The following is an 18,804-nucleotide window of genomic DNA, read 5'->3' as shown; positions in this document are numbered from 1 at the left end:
TCTGGAAATATGTAGATGCTGCTGTTCATGGCTGTCATCAATCGGGATAAGTCCGGTCGCTTCTCGCGTCACGATCAAAAATGGTAACATCCCTTTCCAGCGGCCTTGAGCGCGAACGAACTGACACTACAATGATACGTGGCATTACTCCCCTCCCAAAGGAGCGTCGCCTCGATGCTTGAGGACAACACGTCTCTACACATAACTCTGTCGGGCGGTCCCATCAGAGAAGTGGCAGAGTTCCGGATTGGGGTCTGTTCATCAATAACAAACTTAGGCCGGACTCTACTGTAGCAAAACTCAAGAGCATAGGTGAACAGGTAGGGCGCATGATCCACTGTGTTTCCAACAAGCCGGGTGGTCTGCGGAGCAGGGACGCGCTACGGCTCGCCCATGCCTTCGTGACCAGCCGGATCCTCTACGCCGTGCCGTACCTACGCACCACCAAACAACAAGACGAGCGCGTTGACGCCATCATCAGGAAGCAAGCAAAGCGAGCACTGGACCTCCCGGTGGCTACCTCCAACGCCAAACTGAAGGCGTTGGGAGTGGTAAACTCATATCAGGAGTTGCGGGAGGCCCACCTCGCGAACCAATATACGCGGCTATCGCAGACGGTTTCTGGGCGCCGCCTGCTAATCCGCTTACACATCCAACGCACATGCATCCCAGAGGGGATGGAGAACATCCCGGTGCTGTGGCGCCACATGCTCTGGGTCGCTCCGCTCCCGCGTAACATGGATATGGCTTCACATGAAGTCAGACGACAAGCGCGGGTTTCCACGCTTCAGAGGCAATATGGATATGAAGAGGGCGTCTACTACGTGGACATCACAGGGCCGTCACCTGCGGGATTCTTCACGGCTGCCGTAGTCCACCGGGGAATGAATGTCGATGGGCTATCTTTTCGGGCGCCAAATTCAACACGAGCGGAGGACGTCGCAATAGCTCTCGCTGCCGCCGATCCAAAATCGAGAACGGTTATCACAGACTCTCGCCGGGCCTGTGAACATGATCTTTCAGGCGAAATACCACCTCTTGCCTCCCAAATTCCAAGACCCGATCCCGCCGATCCAACTCGCACAAAAGTGATCTGGGCTCCTGGCCACCAGGGTGTATACGAGGCAATTAGGCCGCTGATGCGGCCGCCCGCGCGCTCACACACCGGGCTCCTCATCCTAGCTCTCCTGGCTCAGAAGCTCATAAACCGCTTCTGCGGTTCCGCGAAAACCTAATTCATTATTGCGACAGCCACCGTCTCTACTCAGCATCTGCCAAGGGGCTGAGTAAGGCGGAGGAGCCCACTCTGCGGCGCCTGCAGACAGGAACTCTTCTCTGTCCTGCCATAGCAAAACACTTCGATCCGAACACAGATGGGCGCTGCCCGCACTGTGGAGAGACCTGCGATATATTTCACATGGTGCGGCATGTACTCAGAATCCTCACCTTCCCCCTTCCCCCACCTCCACCCGAGAGGCATGGGAGGCTGCCCTCCTCAACTGCTCCACACTGGAGTCCCAAAGAGCTCTAGTAAAGCGGGCGCGAGACGGGGCCTCGTCGTGAGGTGTCCCGTACTAAGGATACCGACCATGGAGCAGGGTTTTCTGACCCTCAAACTCTCTTTGGGTATTAAAGTTTTTCACTTTTCACCACCACCACCTCGATGCTTGAAAAATGAAAATAAACACGGAGAACTCAAACTTCGAGTCTTTTAGCCTGCATAATATGGTTTAAGGCGTACTACATGTACGACTTCCGGGCGTGTGCGTTGTCGCTGAGAGGCTTGCGAGCCGTCGGGGATGACTTCATAGTATAGGTCCCCGATGCGACGGAGAACCCTGTACGGGCCAAAGTAGCGTCGCAACAACTTTTCACTCGATCCACGGCGTCGAATTGGCGTCCATATCCAAACACGACCACCCGGCTTGTAATGCATGTCTCGTCGGCGCAGACTGCAGCGTCGGGCGTCGTTGTGCTGCTGGTCTTTAATGCGAAGCAGCACAAGTCTTCGGGCTTCCTCGGCGCGATGAAGGTAAGCGGCGACGTCGAGGTTGTCTTCGTCTGAAACGTGCGGGAGCATTGCGTCGAGTGCTGTCCTGGGCTTCCAGACGTAAGCAAGTTGGAATGGGGAAAACCTGGTTCTCTCCTGGACGGCAGTGTTATAGGCGAAGATCACGTAGGACAGAATGGTGTCCCACGTCTTGTGTTCGGCTTCGATGTACATGGAGAGCATGTCTCCGAAGGTTTTGTTCAGACGCTCTGTGAGTCCGTTGGTTTGCGGATGATAGGCAGTTGTCCTTCGATGGCTTGTCTGACTGTAGTTTTAAATAGCTTGCGTCAGATCCGCTGTAAACGCCGTTCCTCCGTCTGTGATGAGCACTTTGGGGGCGCCGTGTCGCTGGAGAATTCATTTGACAAAAAAATTGGCAGAGGCACAGCTTGGTTAAGCCCGGAAATTGCGAAAGCAGCTTCATCCGTTTCTTCAGCCTGCATCCGCCGTGTCTACCGCCGCTCTGCGCCGACGGTTGTTGTTGTGACTGGGAGAAGGATGAAAAGGAAATGCACGTGCCTGCCTACTGGCTCGAGTCGAGCCACCACCTCTTTATCTGTTTCTTCAGCGCGCCGGCGTTTCCTGGCTGCTGCATTTCGTTGGAGCTTTGCCTTATACACATCATCCGACATACCGAGGTAGCTCCACCACGACAACTGGGAGCAACCGTTGTTGTTGTGACTGAGAGAAGGATGAAAAGGAAATTGCACGGGCCTGCTACTGGCTCGAGCCAAGCCACCACCGCTTCCACGTGCAGATAGAGGAGAGTTAAAAGATCAGAGGAAGGAGAAAGAGGAAAGGAAAGACGCGCGTCGCAGCAACAACTGCGTCCGCCGGAGCGGACGCTGCTCAAAAAACAGATAAGCGGCCGAAGCCGCGCTCGCGAGAACCGAGCTGCTCCCCCACCTTTATACCCCTGGTGTGACGTCATAGCAACGCGCGCCCTCTCGTGGCAGCTGCGCAGTGCGCCGTGGCAGCTCCGCCGCGCCCATGCTAACCGCGCGAGCTGGGGCCCTGTCTCTCTCAGTCTGGCGTGACGTCACCACAGGGGTCAGCTAAAGGTTAATGGTGGAAGCGCCACGACCACGCTAATGGCTCGAAAGTGAGAGCAGTATTGCTTTCACAATAAAAATTTTGCGACTTCTATTGCGGTACCATTAGGCAACGCTTTTGCTTCGGCATAGCGGGTCATGTAGGCGGTGGCCACGATGATCGATTTGTTACCTGACGATGAAGTCGCAAAGGGGCCGAGGACGACCATCCCTATTTGTTTAAATAGCTTAGTTGGAGGTGGTGTGAGGTTCAGGAGTCCGGCTGGTCTAATCGGAGGCGTTTTGCGCCGCTGACACTCACGGCGCGTTTCACGTAATAGGAAACGTCGGCAGCTAGCCGCAGCGAATAGTACTTCTCCTGGATGCGGTGCAACGTGCGCTGAAATCCCGAGGTGAACTGCAGTCGGCTCATCATGTCATGCCTGTCATGCATAACTTCTTGCCTGAGATTTTTGGGCATGACAAGAAGATACACTGTCCAGTTGGCCGCGAAGTTCTTCTTCAGGAGGACATTATTGTGAAAGCGAAGGACGACAGTTGGCGCTTGAACCCTCGGGGAGGCAATGCGGGCTTACATTTCAAATAATCAACCAAGCTTTGCAACTCAGGATGCGAGCGCTGCTGCTGCGCGAAACTGCTGGTGCTTACCGGTCCTAAGAAAGCGTCGCCGTCTTTCTTCCTCTTCCGGTGCTGCGTCGACGGGGGCTCGCGACAAGCAGTCTGCGTCGGAATGCTTGCGGCCAGATTTGTAGACTACAGTTATGTCGAATTCTTGAAGGCGCAGGCTCCAACGAGCAAGGCGGCCGGAGGGATCTTTCAAATTGGCTAGCCAGCACAGAGCATGGTGATCGCTCACAACCATGAATGGTCGTCCGTACAAGTAAGGGCGAAATTTTGACGTGGCGTTTTCATCAAAGTGCCCGAGCACAGGAGGGGATTCGAGGCGGGGCTTCAGCGCTTTGAAAGCTTCCACTTGCGGCGTTTCACATTTAAAAGGCATGTCAGCCTTGATAAGTTGGGTAGGTAGGTGGGTAAACTTTTATTCATGTCAATTTTCATACAACATAAATCAGGCCTACCAAAGCCTCAAAGGGCTTGAGTGGTAGCGCCTAGCAGACAGCGAACATTGGCAAAACAAAGGAAAACAGAGACGTTGCAATGAACTTTGCAAAAAAGAAAAAGGTCAACAACGCAGTGAAACAAATACAACATCAATATTACAACATCAAGAGGAATGACAGTAATTTCAAAATAAGACAGTAATAGATATTAAATAATTACGGGGCAGGAAGTAACGCGGAGACATACCTCAAATTTTTTTTCAGGGTGTAATTAGTTTCAATGTGGAGTACACTGCGGAGCGAGGAATGCAGTAGAGGTATTTTGGTCTTAAATCCCGAGCAGGAACATATGGAATGGTGAACTGACTGTACCAGAAATGTTTTAGCATCATAGTTTCTGTTAACAAAGCGTTAAAACTTGGAAGCTTAAGTCTTCTAAAAATATCGATGTCATTACCAATGGACAGGTCGTAAGCAATATTCTTCAGAAGCAAACGCGGAAGCGAATTCACCCTGTGTTGCCAGCGAACCGTGCAGTGACCAAAAACAGTAATTCCGTATCTCAGCACACTATAGGCTAGAGCATGTGCAACACATTTACGGACAGAAAAAGGCATAAAATATCTAATGTTATGCAGGACACACGATACAGCACGAAGTCTTTGGAAAACAAAAGAAAGGTGTGAGTTCCAAGAGATATCACTGTCGAAGATCGGCCCAAGATATTTGACCGAATGCGCATATTTTACTGGCACACAGTTACAATTAAAACAAGAGGAAGTATGCAAATAGACAGGGTGACTCAACTCAACTTGTTTTAATGGGTTATGAAAACATATAAGTTTTGTTTCAGAAGTATTAATATTAATAAGATTAGACTTAAACCAGTCCATTGCTTTAATAGCTGCCATCTGTAGTGCTGTAACAGCATCAGTGTATTTATTTGCACATGCAACAATAACAGTGTCCTCAGCATACTGAAACAACAAAGCTGGCACATTGTTAGGCAGTCAGCGGCAAACATTTGTCCCGGTCTAAGTGTTTGCTTCGCTTTTGACAGGTGAGTGTTGGTTACACCTGTTGTAATTCATCACTTTTCGGGTTTTGCCGCTGACTACGCCATGTCTTCTTTGCGTACTTCTTGCTCAAAAGCCATACCGAAAGACAGAAAATGTATGACTTGCTGTGCCTGTGAGGGCGAATTTCACCCGGGGAAAAACTGCTCGTCAGTTACTGATAGCGCCTACAAGAAGATGAGTACGGTAACACGCGAAACGTGATAGTGTCCTTCATGCAAGAATGATTCGGTGACGCAGTCTGACGTAGCATCCAACCCCGATGATGGTTCGTTCTCGCAGCAATAGTCTGCTCTGAATGTGAAGCTGGATACTTTGACTACTACTGTATCAGCACTGATGGTGAAAATTGAAGAACTATTGTTGGTCAGGGAAACTAGTGAAAAGGTTGCTTCAGCAGTCGAGGACATACAGTCCGCTATTGACTTCCTTCCGTCACGGTATGACTCTGTGCTTGCTACAGTGACCACTAATCAGGCTTAGCTTGCAGACCTAGCTTCGATCACAATTTCAATCACTTCAACAGTAGTTTCCCATACACAGGTGATTGACAGGATGAGTGGAGAGATAAATGATCTCGAACAGTACAGCAGATGTAACTTCGAGATTCACGGCCTTCCAGTCAAATCTGAAGAAAACCTGCACTCTCTCTTAAGTGCCTTAGCAGGCAAGCTAAACATAACAGATTTTCAACCAGCATACAGGGTCTCTTCTGAAAGTAGTAGGACTGGTTTTTTCCTGTGCGAACGGGCGGACGAGAGGTGGTCTGCGCGTTCAGTGTCGTTGAAGGGGGATATTGGGAATGCTGGGGAAAATCGGCAGTCGGCTCACGGCCGTTGGAGAGAGGAGGTCGCTTGTACTATGAACCCGTGTCGAAACGTCTCGTCACGCAGAATCGTCGAGCGTTTACTGGATCAGCGATACGCGATCAAATTTTGAGTAAATCTTGGTAAAACGGGCAAAGAGACTCACAACATGATTAAGGAGGCCTACGGTGACGCTTCTATGGGTAGATGAGGTGTTTTTTGAGTGGCACAAGCTTTTCCGAGAAGGTAAGGAAAGAGTGGAGGAAGAAGACCGCTTCAGACGCCCTTCGACCAGCAAGACGAACGAAAATGTGTAGCGAGGGAAACATTTACTTAACGGTGATCGTAGAATGAGTATCAGAATGATTGCTGATTACTTGAGCATTGCTCAAACCCAAGTTTTTGAGATCGTGACAGAAACCTTATCCGTGAGGAAAGCGTGCGCGACGTTGGTGTCGGGAGTGTTGTAAGAGGAGGAAAAGGCCAACCGGTAGGATCTTCTTCATTATCTCAATGAGGACCCCGATTTTTTGCCCAGCACAAGGAGGCAACGCTGCCTCAGCCCCCCTACAGCCTCGACTTGGCCCCGCCAGACTTTTTTCTATCCCCGAGAATAAAATCGACGCTCGAGGGGAAACATCACGGATCGGTAGAGGTGGTTCAACAGGCCGTGACGAGGGAGCTAAACAACATTCCGGTCCAGGCGTTCCTGGAGGTGTACGAAAACTGTAAAACTCATTGGCAGCAGCGTGTAGGTGCGGAAGGGTGCTACCTTGAAAAATTATAATCGTTTGTACTATTCTCTTGAATAAATTTTGTTTACAAAAATGAGTCCTACTACTTTCAGAACAGAGCATGTATATCTCAGCACTCCATTGGCTGCCATCCAGATGCGACTATATCCCACCGATCCTAGTGCAAACGCAGTCAGTTTATATTAAGCCGAAATTGTTCGGAGCTCGGAAGGGCCTTCCTGATTTGATGCCAGACGAGCAGTCTCCTCGGCTGTTTTTTAACGATAACTTGTCTCGGGTTAATCGCGAGTTGTTCTGACTAGCAAGGTCTCGGGGCAAACAAAAGGGTTTTGAGTTCGTCTGGACCGAAAATGGGAAGGTCCTTGCAAAACAGTCCGAAGGCGCACCTCTCATTCGCATCAACGAGTTTTCGGATCTTGAGAAATTAACATAACCATGTCTGATATAGGTTTCGTGAAGTGTTCCGATTTTTCTGAAGTCCGGAAGTTCTTTCAGTATCAAACAGGCAATTCATTTGAGTTTACTCGTGTTAATATTCGCAGTATACGGAAACACTGGGACCATTTTTGTGCGTTAACTCACCCTTTTCACTCATGTTTTGACGTCGTTGCTCTCACGGAAGTGAACGCTTCGTCAGACGTTCTACTACATTTCTCGCTGCCAGGCTACCAGTTATATTCTTACACTAATTTACAAAGAATGGGAGGAGGAATCGCAGTTTTTGTTAAGGATTCTTGGTCCGTTTCTGAAATTAGTATTCCTTTCACTCAAGGAGAAATAGTTGCGCTGCGCCTAAGTACACCTTGGTTGTCGCTGGTTCTTCTCACAGTTTACCGCCCTCCGTGTTGTAACGGTCGAATCTTTTTAGCTGAGCTAGATTCTGCAATATCATCATTCTCCCGCGAAGAGCACGTGTGCATTATCGGTTATATAAATATCGATATTCTACGCCCCACTGTGCCAACGGTCGCAGATTACCTGGACACTTTATCAAAGTGCGGACTAGCGACTACAATCCACAGCCCTACACGTGAAGAATACTTATCTGGGCAGCTGGTCGTGTCTTGGATCGACCACATCAACGCGCGTTTTCAAAACCTGTCGGTGCGGTCTGCTGTGGTTGAGGTCAAGCTTGCAGACCACTATTTCGTTTGCTGCTCGTTAACAGATAGTTCCAGCCATCCTGCATCTATGCACAGCCAGCAAAAGGTATCAGTACTTGATTATAAGCGTCTTGATGAAAGAATAGCAAAGCATGATTAGGATTCTTTTATTCACAGTGTGCCCCCTGCGGACTTATATGACAGTTTCGTCGATGCTTTTCGTTCACACAAAGCCGAATCTTCCCGCATGGTGACAGTGGTGACAAAATTTAGGCAATAAGTGAATGTCACCCGTAATACTGAAAGCCATTAAAGAGGAAGATCTGCTCTAGGTTTGATCAAGACGTGCCCGAAACTGTTCTGAGCTACGACTGCAGTTTAAAAGTGAACGAACCGTGTCAACGCCATGATCCGTCTGGCCAAGCGCAACCACTTTAGGTCTCAGTTTAGTGACGCACGTTTTAACAGCAAGAAAACATGGTCATTGGTGAATAGTCTGAAAGGAGGGAGCGCTGCTATCTACAATGATACATATTTCATCTCACATTTTCATAAAGATGGACAGAGCATTGCGAATGACTTCAACAGTTTTTTTCTCTGGTCTCTGGTGCATCTCGAACCCCTCCTACCGACTGTCCTATGCCTCTCAGTGTGATGGAATCTGCTTTCCTTAAGAGATTACGGTGTATACTTTTCAGTCTTAAACGCAGCAAATCTCCTGGTCATGACGGCCTCACGGTTTCTGAATTGGGCAGAAATTTTGAAGCGATTAAAGGTGTTCTACTAGTTATCCTTAACAGTATCATTTCTAGTGGTATAATACCTACTTCAATGAAAACTGCTAAAGTTATAACTTTGTACAAGGGTGGCTCTAGAAACATTATGAGTAATTACCGACTTATCTCTATTCTACCATGCATTGGCCAAATTTTTGAGAAGAATCTATTACTTACCATGACGAATTTTTTGAATACGCACAGTGTTCTATCACCTTGTCAGTACGGCTTTGTAGCAGGAAAAGGAACAACGGTTCTTCTTGAAGAATTCTCTGACGTGCTAAATTCAGCTTTTGATAAGAATCAAGCCGTATGCTCTCTTTTTCTGGACGTAAGCAAGGCTTTTGATAGCATCTGCCTCGTTCTTTTGCTTGATAAACTTTCTGCGCTGGGATTTCGAGGTTCGTTTTTACAACTGCTTACTAACTTTTTACAAGATAGGCGCCAATATGTGTCAATTTCAAAATTCCATAGCGATTTCACGGCAATCACCTCTGGAGTCCTGAAGGGTTCTATATTGAGTCCTTTATTATTCAATCTATATGTTAATGACCTTGAAGCAGTCCAACTTTTTGTAAATACAATAAATTCACAAAAGTAATGGCAGACATTTAAACTACATGTACAAAAGGAGAGAGGGTGGGGTAGATGGTCCTTGGCGATCACAAAATGAACAAGGGAGGGGAAAACCTCAGGTTGCTTGAGCCAACGTTTCGACAAGGGGACTTGTCTTCGTCTGGGCAAAGCGTTCATCATTGGCAGGGATTAAATAGGGCCTTCGCTCCGAGGAGGGAGGCCCCGGGGGTGGGGAAGGAAAGTGGTGTGAGAGGGGATGCGTGTCAGGAAGGGGAGGGAGGTGAATCTTGAGGTGAATCTTGATACTAAAATCGCGGCACTGCAAATATGTAAAGCGCGTACATATTCTGAACAACAAATATATTCTCAACTACTACAGCTACTGAGTTACTACAGTCGGACAAGTAGGGTAGGTTTGTCATCGTACCACATGCAGTACACAAGGAGACAGCTGGAGCATCAAGCAACAGATTAATGAAACTTCTGAGAGATTAAATCTGCAAAACTATCAAACCAGCAAAATGAAGCAATTCAGCTTTTTGAGCGAGCTGGCCTTTTGAAGCTAGCATCTATCTGAGAGCATCCAAGGGATCCGGCCCCACGATCTTCTTCAGTGCCAAGACCTACAAAGAGAACTGCCCTTACCGGGTCCTATAGTGTCCTAAAGCGATACTTGGCAACGTGGAATCGCGACATTCGCTGACGCTTTCCTCAGGAAACCTGAGGCAGTGTCGGACTTCCTGCAGAAAGATGTTAAGATTTTCCGCCGTTATAAAAGTGACTATGCAATGATTTAACTGAGATTACACAAAGCAGACCAGAGATAGGCATTTTATCACTCGTCACCCCAGCGCAAGAATTTTTCAGCTAGCATCAGTAACAACGAAGATATAGATGAATAAGGCATACGCTCCTTAACTCGTACACGCAGGGCACCAGAAAAAAAAATAAAGAAAACAGCTATGGGACTGGGCCCTGCCCATGAATACGTCATTCGCTGACGTTCGGTTTGCCACTTCCGGTTGTCGCACCCAGCACCCCAGCAGCAGCGTCGGCAGCGTCTCTCTGGTTTCTGTTCGCCTTCCTGGATTATCACGAGTGGCTCCGGAACTCCCGACAGAAATAGGCGGCAGAGGTAAATTGATAACATATGCGCGAAGGCAACGCTTAGCTGGCCCCCGCTTGCCCAAGGGGGTCGCGCGGCGGCACGAGCAGACGATTTTCACGGCTACCGGAAGTGTGCCCGTGATGTCGCGGCTGCTGTGGCTGCAGCGAATAACAGCGTGTGGTGGCCTGCTGACGTCACGGGACTACAGACGTCTATTTTCACGATTTTAGTTTCAAAATCGTTCACTACGAGGACACCAATCGGCCCGCGAATTTTAAAAAGACGGTTTTTAAAAATTCATAATAACTTGCTGGCTCAGTTCCAAAGACTTATACTTGCTGCGAATGCTTCTTAGCATCATTTCTAAGCATTGAAAACATTTACAAGCGACTTGTAATTCGTTACGTAGTCCCTTTAAAGGTTGCCTTTATTCCCTGTCTCAGAATGCTGTTGTCGCCTTTGAAATAAGTCAGTTCTTAAAACACGTTGCGGGGCTAGTTGGTTATGCATTTTCTTTCGTTCAAATTTAAGCAGCGCTAACTTTTAGGACGAATACACAGAGGACATGACAGGACGGGCGCGGACTCCAACTATGTTTATTGAACACGTTTTTCGTAGAACGTACAAGAAAAGACGACCGTGAGCGCATGCGTATCTGCGACAGACCACAGAAGGAAAGGCCAAGAAAGGTCTTTTCTTGTATGTTCTACGAAAAACGTGTTCAATAAACATAGTTGGAGTCAGCGCCCATCTTGTCATGTCCTCTGTGTATTCGTTCTAAAAGTTAGCGCTGCTTATATTTGAACGAAGGAAAATAAGCCAGTTCATTCACCGTTTTGGAGACGCCAAGTTCGAGAACACCTGTGAGATGGATGTTAGCAGGATATAAAAATACTTAGCTTTTATTTGTAGTCTTCGCTCGCTAGTGTTGAGCCCAAATGAGTTACAAAAGACAAGGAGTGTTCATGGAACCAGCCTCGCTCCCATAAAGAATGACATAGTTTTGGATTGTTGTGACAGGCGCCTTCAAGCCGTCTGTCGTCTTCGGGCATCTCGAAGCCAAGGTAAAAAGGTTAACCACTGCAGTGTAGGCTATGAAGCCGCTATCTAACGTATCTGAGTCATTGATCGCTTAAAGGAAAATTCAGAAGAATGGCGACACCAACGCTCAGCAAAAAAAGAAAAAGACCGCAGATACCCCATATGTACTGTACGTGCCACAAAATCTGAAGATTGTGAGAAAAAAGCTGGCGTGAGATTTCTTTCATCCTTGTCACAACTTCATGAACTCATGCGCGCGTTCCCAGACACCCTTAGAGCGTGTGGGGGTTGCAGTCTCGGTCTCCAAGGAGACGTCGTCGACTCAGCGTGGCAAGCTCAGCCAGAAACCAGCTACCAAGTGACAAGAGGTTTGGTCGTTTGGTGCCCAGCTTTCACCAGTCGAAAGCCAGAGAATGGGCCGGAGTCAAAGGTTCACAAACAAAACAAAGTTTATACTCCAAAGAGACGACACAGAGGATTTCACAATCACTCGTACGAGCGCATACAAAGTGATTTACAATGCAATGCAACTATTGCAAAGTAACACTCGATAGAGATTATAATACTAAATAATTATTGCACCTAGAGCGCACTAACACAATGGAGAGGCAAAAATGAAAACCCAAGTTGTTGACCGGGCACTGCGACAGTCAGAGGACCAGAGGTCCACGACGGGGCCGTCCCGCAGACTGGCGTGCGATGCCTCATTGGTGCGTGGCTAGGCGAGTGATATCCCGGGAGTCTAGCAGGCGCGCTTCTCCGAAGCATTAACGGCGGCTCGCGCTGACAGACAGCGGTCAATGCCTTTCATAGTAGAACAGCTTTATCTCACCAGTGCTCCTCTATGGCGAGAAAACATGGAGGCGAACAAAAAGGGTTGAATTGAGGAAAGCGCGGCAAGATAAGCAAAGGAAAACGAAAAGTGCGAGTTAATGAAAAACTAACTACAGCTGAACCTGGTTAGAGAGCGAAAGCTATGTCGTGTCGGGCAGCTATACGCGCCTTGGTGTCTGTAACGATGAGTGCATTCCGGAAACTGGACAGGCAGCGCGCCCATCCTGCCACCCTGGCACGTGGCAGTTAATGTTTGCTCGCGAGAGTTTGCTGACCCAGTGAACGCTGTGCCCTATTGCTTTAGCGCCACGTGTCTGGCACAAAGTTGTCAGTTTACCAATACCCCTCAAGAGAAAAGTATACAACAGCTGTACCTTACCGGTACTTACCTAGGGGGGAAAAGTTGAAGCTAACGAATAGGGTTAAGCTTAAGGCAAGGGCAACGCAGCGTGCTATGGAAAGAAAAATGAAAGATGTGACGTTAAGAGACCGGAAGTTGGCGGAGTGGGTGAGGGAAAAAACACGGGTTAATGACGTCCTGATCGAAATCATGAGGAAGAAGTGGGCTTGGGCAGGGCATGTAATGCGACGGCAAGATAACCGCTGGCCCTTAAGGGTTACGGAGTGGTTACCAAGAGAAGGCAAGCATAGCAGGGGGCGGCAGAAAGTTATATGGGCGAATGAGATTAAGAAGTTTGCGGAGATGCGGTGGCCACAATGGCAAAGGACAGGATTAATTGGAGAGACATGGGAGAGGCCTTTGTTCTCCAGTGGGCGTAGTCAGGCTGATGATGATGATGCATTTATGTTGCATTGAATACCTGCATTTCACAGACAGCCGGTTTTTGCAATAGAAGGCAGCAAAAACCAAATCATAGCTGGAGAAAAAAGGCAAAAGCAACATGTGCATCAAATCATGCTCTTGTTTACAGAGTACTGAAGAATGTTCAAGCAAAAAACAAACACTTTCATACATGCCTTATTTATATGAAAATTAAAATTACTATGCATGTGTCTCAGGAACCCAGTCTTTTGCTCTGACGAGGACAAAATTTCCGAATACTCTTCAACTCCTTTTATAAACGCCTCACGCCTTTCCATGCTTCTGGGCCTTGGTCTTCGTTTATTTGTTTAATACATCAGCGATGCTCTTACACTTCCCTTGTAATCACAAGCACTCTGACTCTAGGCAGCGCCTCCTCTGTTTTTACAATGCCAGCCGCATCGCCCGCTTCCCAATGGTCGCCGTCGGTACGCCTCATTTCAGTTAGTTGCCGCGCTGCGGCGCTAGCCGGATGGTAGCACTGTTTGCGTCATGCCTGCTCATGGGCGCGCGGTGGCGATAGCTCTGTCCTACTCCGTATCCTTCGCCTTTACTTGCAGGATTCCGGACGCAACGATCATACCCTTAAAACACTCAAGGCCTCCACGCAATCCGTGTTGCAACTTCTACGCCGCGTATCCTCCCTGCACAAAGGTTTAGACGAAGCGGATAGCATGAAAGTAGTGCATGCTTTTACACTTAGCCGCATTTTATACGCCACCCCATATCTTAAGCTGAACCGCATAGAAACAGAGCGAGTGAACGCCATGATTCGTCTAGCAACCAAGGCAGCCTTAAACCTACCCCGCAGCACTAGCACAGCCAAGCTCCTTGAATTAGGCATGCATAACACCATTCAGGAACTAGTAGACGCGCACCTTCAGACACAGTATCTAAGACTTGCCGCGAGCGCAACTGGCAGGCATATCCTCGCTTCCCTTCGCATCAACATTCCCGCTAATCAGACATCCCTTGTAGCAATTCTTCGACACATTCATACCCCCCTCGTTGTGAAACCCCTTCCCCGGAACATTCATCCCCAGTACCACATCCCTCGCCGCATGGCTCGCGCTAAGGCCCTACACAAGTATTACGGACAAGCCCAGGACGCCATTTGGGTAGACGCCGCGTGCACAACTCATGAAGCTGTAGCAGTTGGTTACAATCCAGCCCTAGCACAGCCCCTCACACACCGCCTTCCCTCGGGCTGTACGTCTGAGGAGGCAGAGGAAACCGCCATCGCCCTAGCCCTTGTACATTCCAATGCAAACTACATATTTAGCGACTCCAAAACGGCTCTGTTCAACTTCGCGAGAGGCAGGATTCACGCCCCTGCTTGGGAGTTGTTGAACACCCCCTCCAAAAACTTACCACGCAGGGTAGAGCTCCAGTGGGTGCCGGCTCACTCTGGGAATCCAGGAAACGAGGCTGCCGATAAATTGGCCCGAGGTTTGATTTGCCGGGCTCAGGACGGCCTCGGTCCAGGTTTCTCGAGAGAGCGGGCGCACACCTTTGTAGAGCTCACGCAAATTCCCCGCTTGGACCGTCGGACTTACCCTCCTCCACACCCCTCCCTTACCCATTCCCAACAGATCCTCTGGAGACGCCTCCAGACCCGCTCTCTCTCATCCCCTCAGCTGCTATCTCTCTACTGTGGCACCTCCCCTGCATGCACCCTGTGCGGCGACCCTCACGCCACACTCTCCCACATCCTTTTCGGCTGCCCTGCTGATCCTCCCCCGCAGGGACAGCCCGCGTTATCAAGTTGGGAGGACTGGGAGGTCGTGCTCTCGTCTCCGGACCCGCCATCGCAGCTTGCTGCGGTGCTTCGGGGTGCCGACGTCATGAACAAACACCGCATGAACGTTCCGACGTAGAGTGGGACCGTGCGGTGGTCCAGGGACCCAAGGGGGGTCTAAACACACTTGCCATGATAAAGTTTTTCTCTCTCTCTCTCCGACGCCACGCGTCTGTCAGATTCTTGCTTCCTGCCCCTCCTCGTGTAGCTCTACCTTCACCCGCGATGCGGCGCTTTTTTCAATGAAGCATTGTAAGTTGTTACGTTCCTTCGTTTCGTGGCACCATGGTTAATCTTTCGCGCCGGTAAATGGCGTGGTACGCGAAGCTGACGAGGTTTGCTGGCAGCAGCAGTAAAATGGCGCCGGTTAATTATGGCAGCATCGCTGCTGCTTTCAGTTTTGTGGGAAATCTGGGAGATTTTAGGCTCGTTTATGTACAGCTCAGGAGCTTCGCTGCACCGACTGTAGAAAAGAAGGGGACGTTTACGTGCATTTATTTGCGTATATTTACAACTATTTCCAGGATTAGCGTGTATACGATACTTTGCATGCATCTTCGGCTATATACACTGCAACTCTTTATTTATAGCCATTTAACTTCATGAAATTTGTGTCGATTTGCTTGTATTTACACGTATATTTACCGTCATAACAAATTTGCATTGTGGCGCCACTTTTGCACGCGCGAGCAGGACAAAGCATCTCGTGCGAGAGCGGAACACAATAACAAACGAAACAAAACGCACGTAACGCCCGTGTGGAGACACCAGTTCGTACGCCCTCATGTGTTTGGCCGCCCTCTCCTGTGGCGGCGACCGACAACGCCAGTGGAAGGAGAGATGCTGACACGGCAACGAAGAAACGCTGCCTAGTGTTCGGCCTTTGCGGTGACCGCCCCTGAACACGTGCTGAAGCGAACCACATTTCGGTTTTGTCTTCCCTCGTTTTCTTCACGCGCATTTTTTTAGTTTTGTATCCTTTTATTAGCGCCTGGTTGTACATGGCGTAACAGCTGATGCTGCTGCGCCGTGCATTTGCGAATGGAGTTCACTGTTCGCTTCCTAAAACAATTGTAGCTGCAGGCTGCCAAGGACAGCGAATAATCTTTACCTAGTTGTCGTAACGATGACAGCTTATCCTGCAAGAAGTAGAGCTATGACTTGAAAGCTATTGCTGCGTGATAGTTTCGAAAAATGCTCTCTCGGGAAGATTTACTATTACTTTATTTCATGCTCCCATTTTCCTTACCAAAATAACCAAAACAGCATAACTTAGAACTGACTCCATTTGCCACCTGGTTTCATATTTTGCGCCAAACGGTTTTAATGCCTCTCCCGCAATGTTTCAGCATTGCAGCTCAAATACCAACATGATTCGAACAAGCCGCAACAGCCTTTCGTCGCAATGCCAACGCCGCTGCGCCGCCACTCTCTGTGGCTCCTTTTAAAACCAGCGCCTGCACCGCTTTCACGATGAGCAGCGACACGGTGATATGCACCACGAACGGCGTGCCCTATAAAGCGTCCATACCTGGCAGGCAGCCCGATCATCATGAGCGATGCAGAGCGCCGCCTCACGAAGAAAGAGGGAAGGTTTCAAAAATTGTCTTCGTCCGCTTTCCGGTGTCAGGCGCCACTCAGATGGTTTAGAAGAACTTCTATTTTGGGCTAGATGGCCCATTGTACTCGAAAAAGGAAAAAATCGCCGCCTCTCCCGTAACCGATAGTAGAGTAAGCATGAAATGTTCACGGGCATAACACATTAGTTGTAGATGGTACTAGTCAAAATCTTGAAATAGGTATAGTGTTCAGCACACCACACCCCACCACACCACACCACACATACTGCGCACTGGTCCATGTGGACGCAATCGTTTCCTGTGAGTGTCTGGCGAATCTCTTCCGCCCTGCCTCGTCAGCTGTATCCGGTTTCTGTCAGGCTCCGTTGCTCGGCTTAAGCAGCTGTGACGGTGGCGGCATTGAAATGCAGGACGATGCAGAAGTGTACGCGGACACGACGTGACGCAGGCCTGACAAGAATGTATATGCAGCGCGTTCGAATACTCCGCGAGCGTGTATACATCTGCCTGCAGAAGGGGGCAACGTCATGAGCTGAAGGCCCAGCGGCCGGTCTTTTACATGCGTGAGTGTGGGACCGCGGCGCCATCCCTGGGGACGGCGCGGAAGCAGTTTTTCCGGCCAAAGCCCTTCCCGCCCTGGAGCTTCCCTCTTGCTCTAAGCAGCCCTCTCTCTTAGAGGGTCTCGTTAAATCTCGTACGGTGCCCGGATGCTCTCGTTTCAGTGCCCGGTTGAGTGGAATTCAGTGCCCGGATGTTGGCTCTCGGTCTCGGCGTGACGTCACCACACTGCCGGCAACGGGAGCTAAAAGCACTTCATGCTTAAAAACAGTAGCGCCGAAAAAACATACACAGCTTGAAGAATGAGGTAGGACAAGCGCTTGTCCTACGTCGTTCTTCAAGGTGTGTGTGTTTTTTCGGCGCTACTGCTTTTTTCCTTTCTCGAGCACTCAGATGGTACTTACCCCACCAGAGTAGAGCAGGCGCCAAGGCAAGCCGATGGGGAAGAGTAAGAAAGGAGGATAGAAGAGGCCCTCGGGCGGTCGGATCGCCTGTACTCGGCGGGCATTGTAAAAATAGAGGAGGCGCAGCTCTAGGTCCTACAGCAATTGCAGATTTCTGGCAACCTTTCTGCTTCCGGTGACGTTTTCGTGGCACCTTGGCACCATGCTTTTGACATCTTGGCTGCAGGTTGGCTACATTCACGATGTTTGTGGCTATTTTTTTTTAGGGCCTGGCAACGCTGTTGCAGAGGCGAAAGCGAGAAAACCGCGTGTTCAGAAGTCAGGGCAAAATAGGCGCTGTGTGTGATGGTGCTTTCGACGTAAGCAGGCGCCCGTGTGGATAAGAGAAACAATGGCTGATTTATTGGCAGTAGTGCCAGGGAAAGATGGCTGCCTTGAGCCAAACAGAACAGACTAGCGCGAAGCTCTTTCACGAGCCCATCTCGAATGCTCCTCGGTGTCGTCAGCGGCTGGTGCCGCCTGTGCTGAGCGCGACGGCGGAGACTGCTTCCGACCACTTACCAACATGCATGGATCGTGAGGTGCTTCGGGGTACGGTCCAGAAGCAACTCCAGTCTGCCACGTGGCGCAAGTCCGCATTACTTGTAGCGCATAAATCATTGAATACGGTAATCTCCTCTGTAAACTTCTGTCGAGGTTGTACTACTGGAACAGCGGGGAGCAACTGTTGCAGTCGTTGGAGGAATGAGGGCGACTCCAAAGCAGTAGGATGCGCCGAACTCGATCAGTAGTCAGCGGTGTCGCCGGAAATATGGAGGCCTTGGACAGCACGATCGTGACCCATTTATTCAGTTGCACCGACGTGAGGTTCACAGATCGGCGGCGACCGACAGCGTCCTGCGGAAGCAAATTGTTTTTGTTGTTGTTGCCTTGGTGGCATGTCCCAGCGTGTTGGGTCGCTCGTGTAGACGCCACCTCGTTTTTTTTAGCGCTCGCTACGCTGGCCGTAACAAATGCTTTGGTTTAGTCATACGAGAAGCAGAGATAAGAATGCTCCTGAATAATGCTATAGATACGCGCCAAAGGGACTCGGGGAAAAGAAACAGGATGTGGAGGAAACTGGTAAGGGGAAATTTTCAAACGAAGAACCTGTCAGTGCACACAGCTCGGATTGGGACGAATTGGAGAACGCTGACCCCACTTAGACAAATGAGATAAGCTCAAGGAGGAAGAAGATCGCTGCCGTCAGTCAGAAGGCAGGGCATGGTAAGCGGTTTAACCTATGACCCAATAAAGACGTCGTAGTGGAGGGCGCCGGGTTAATTTAAACAACCGGAGGTGTACAGTGGGTTTCCGGGCGAGCAACTTCCTACTTTTAGGTTTTCATAATGATTTACCTTGTT

General features: G+C 49.4%; 1 protein-coding gene across 1 annotated transcript in view; it reads right to left on the bottom strand.

The window, feature by feature from the left end:
- LOC149360910 (monocarboxylate transporter 2-like) overlaps nucleotides 1-18,804 on the bottom strand; it is a 99,440-nt gene that overhangs the window by 56,392 nt on the left and 24,244 nt on the right. The window lies entirely within an intron of this gene.

The sequence above is a fragment of the Amblyomma mixtum genome, chromosome 2 (assembly GCF_055824585.1).
Source record: "Amblyomma mixtum isolate Tamu chromosome 2, ASM5582458v1, whole genome shotgun sequence".
Classification (NCBI taxonomy): Eukaryota; Metazoa; Arthropoda; class Arachnida; order Ixodida; family Ixodidae; genus Amblyomma; species Amblyomma mixtum.
This window is presented reverse-complemented; position numbering and strand designations above follow the sequence as displayed.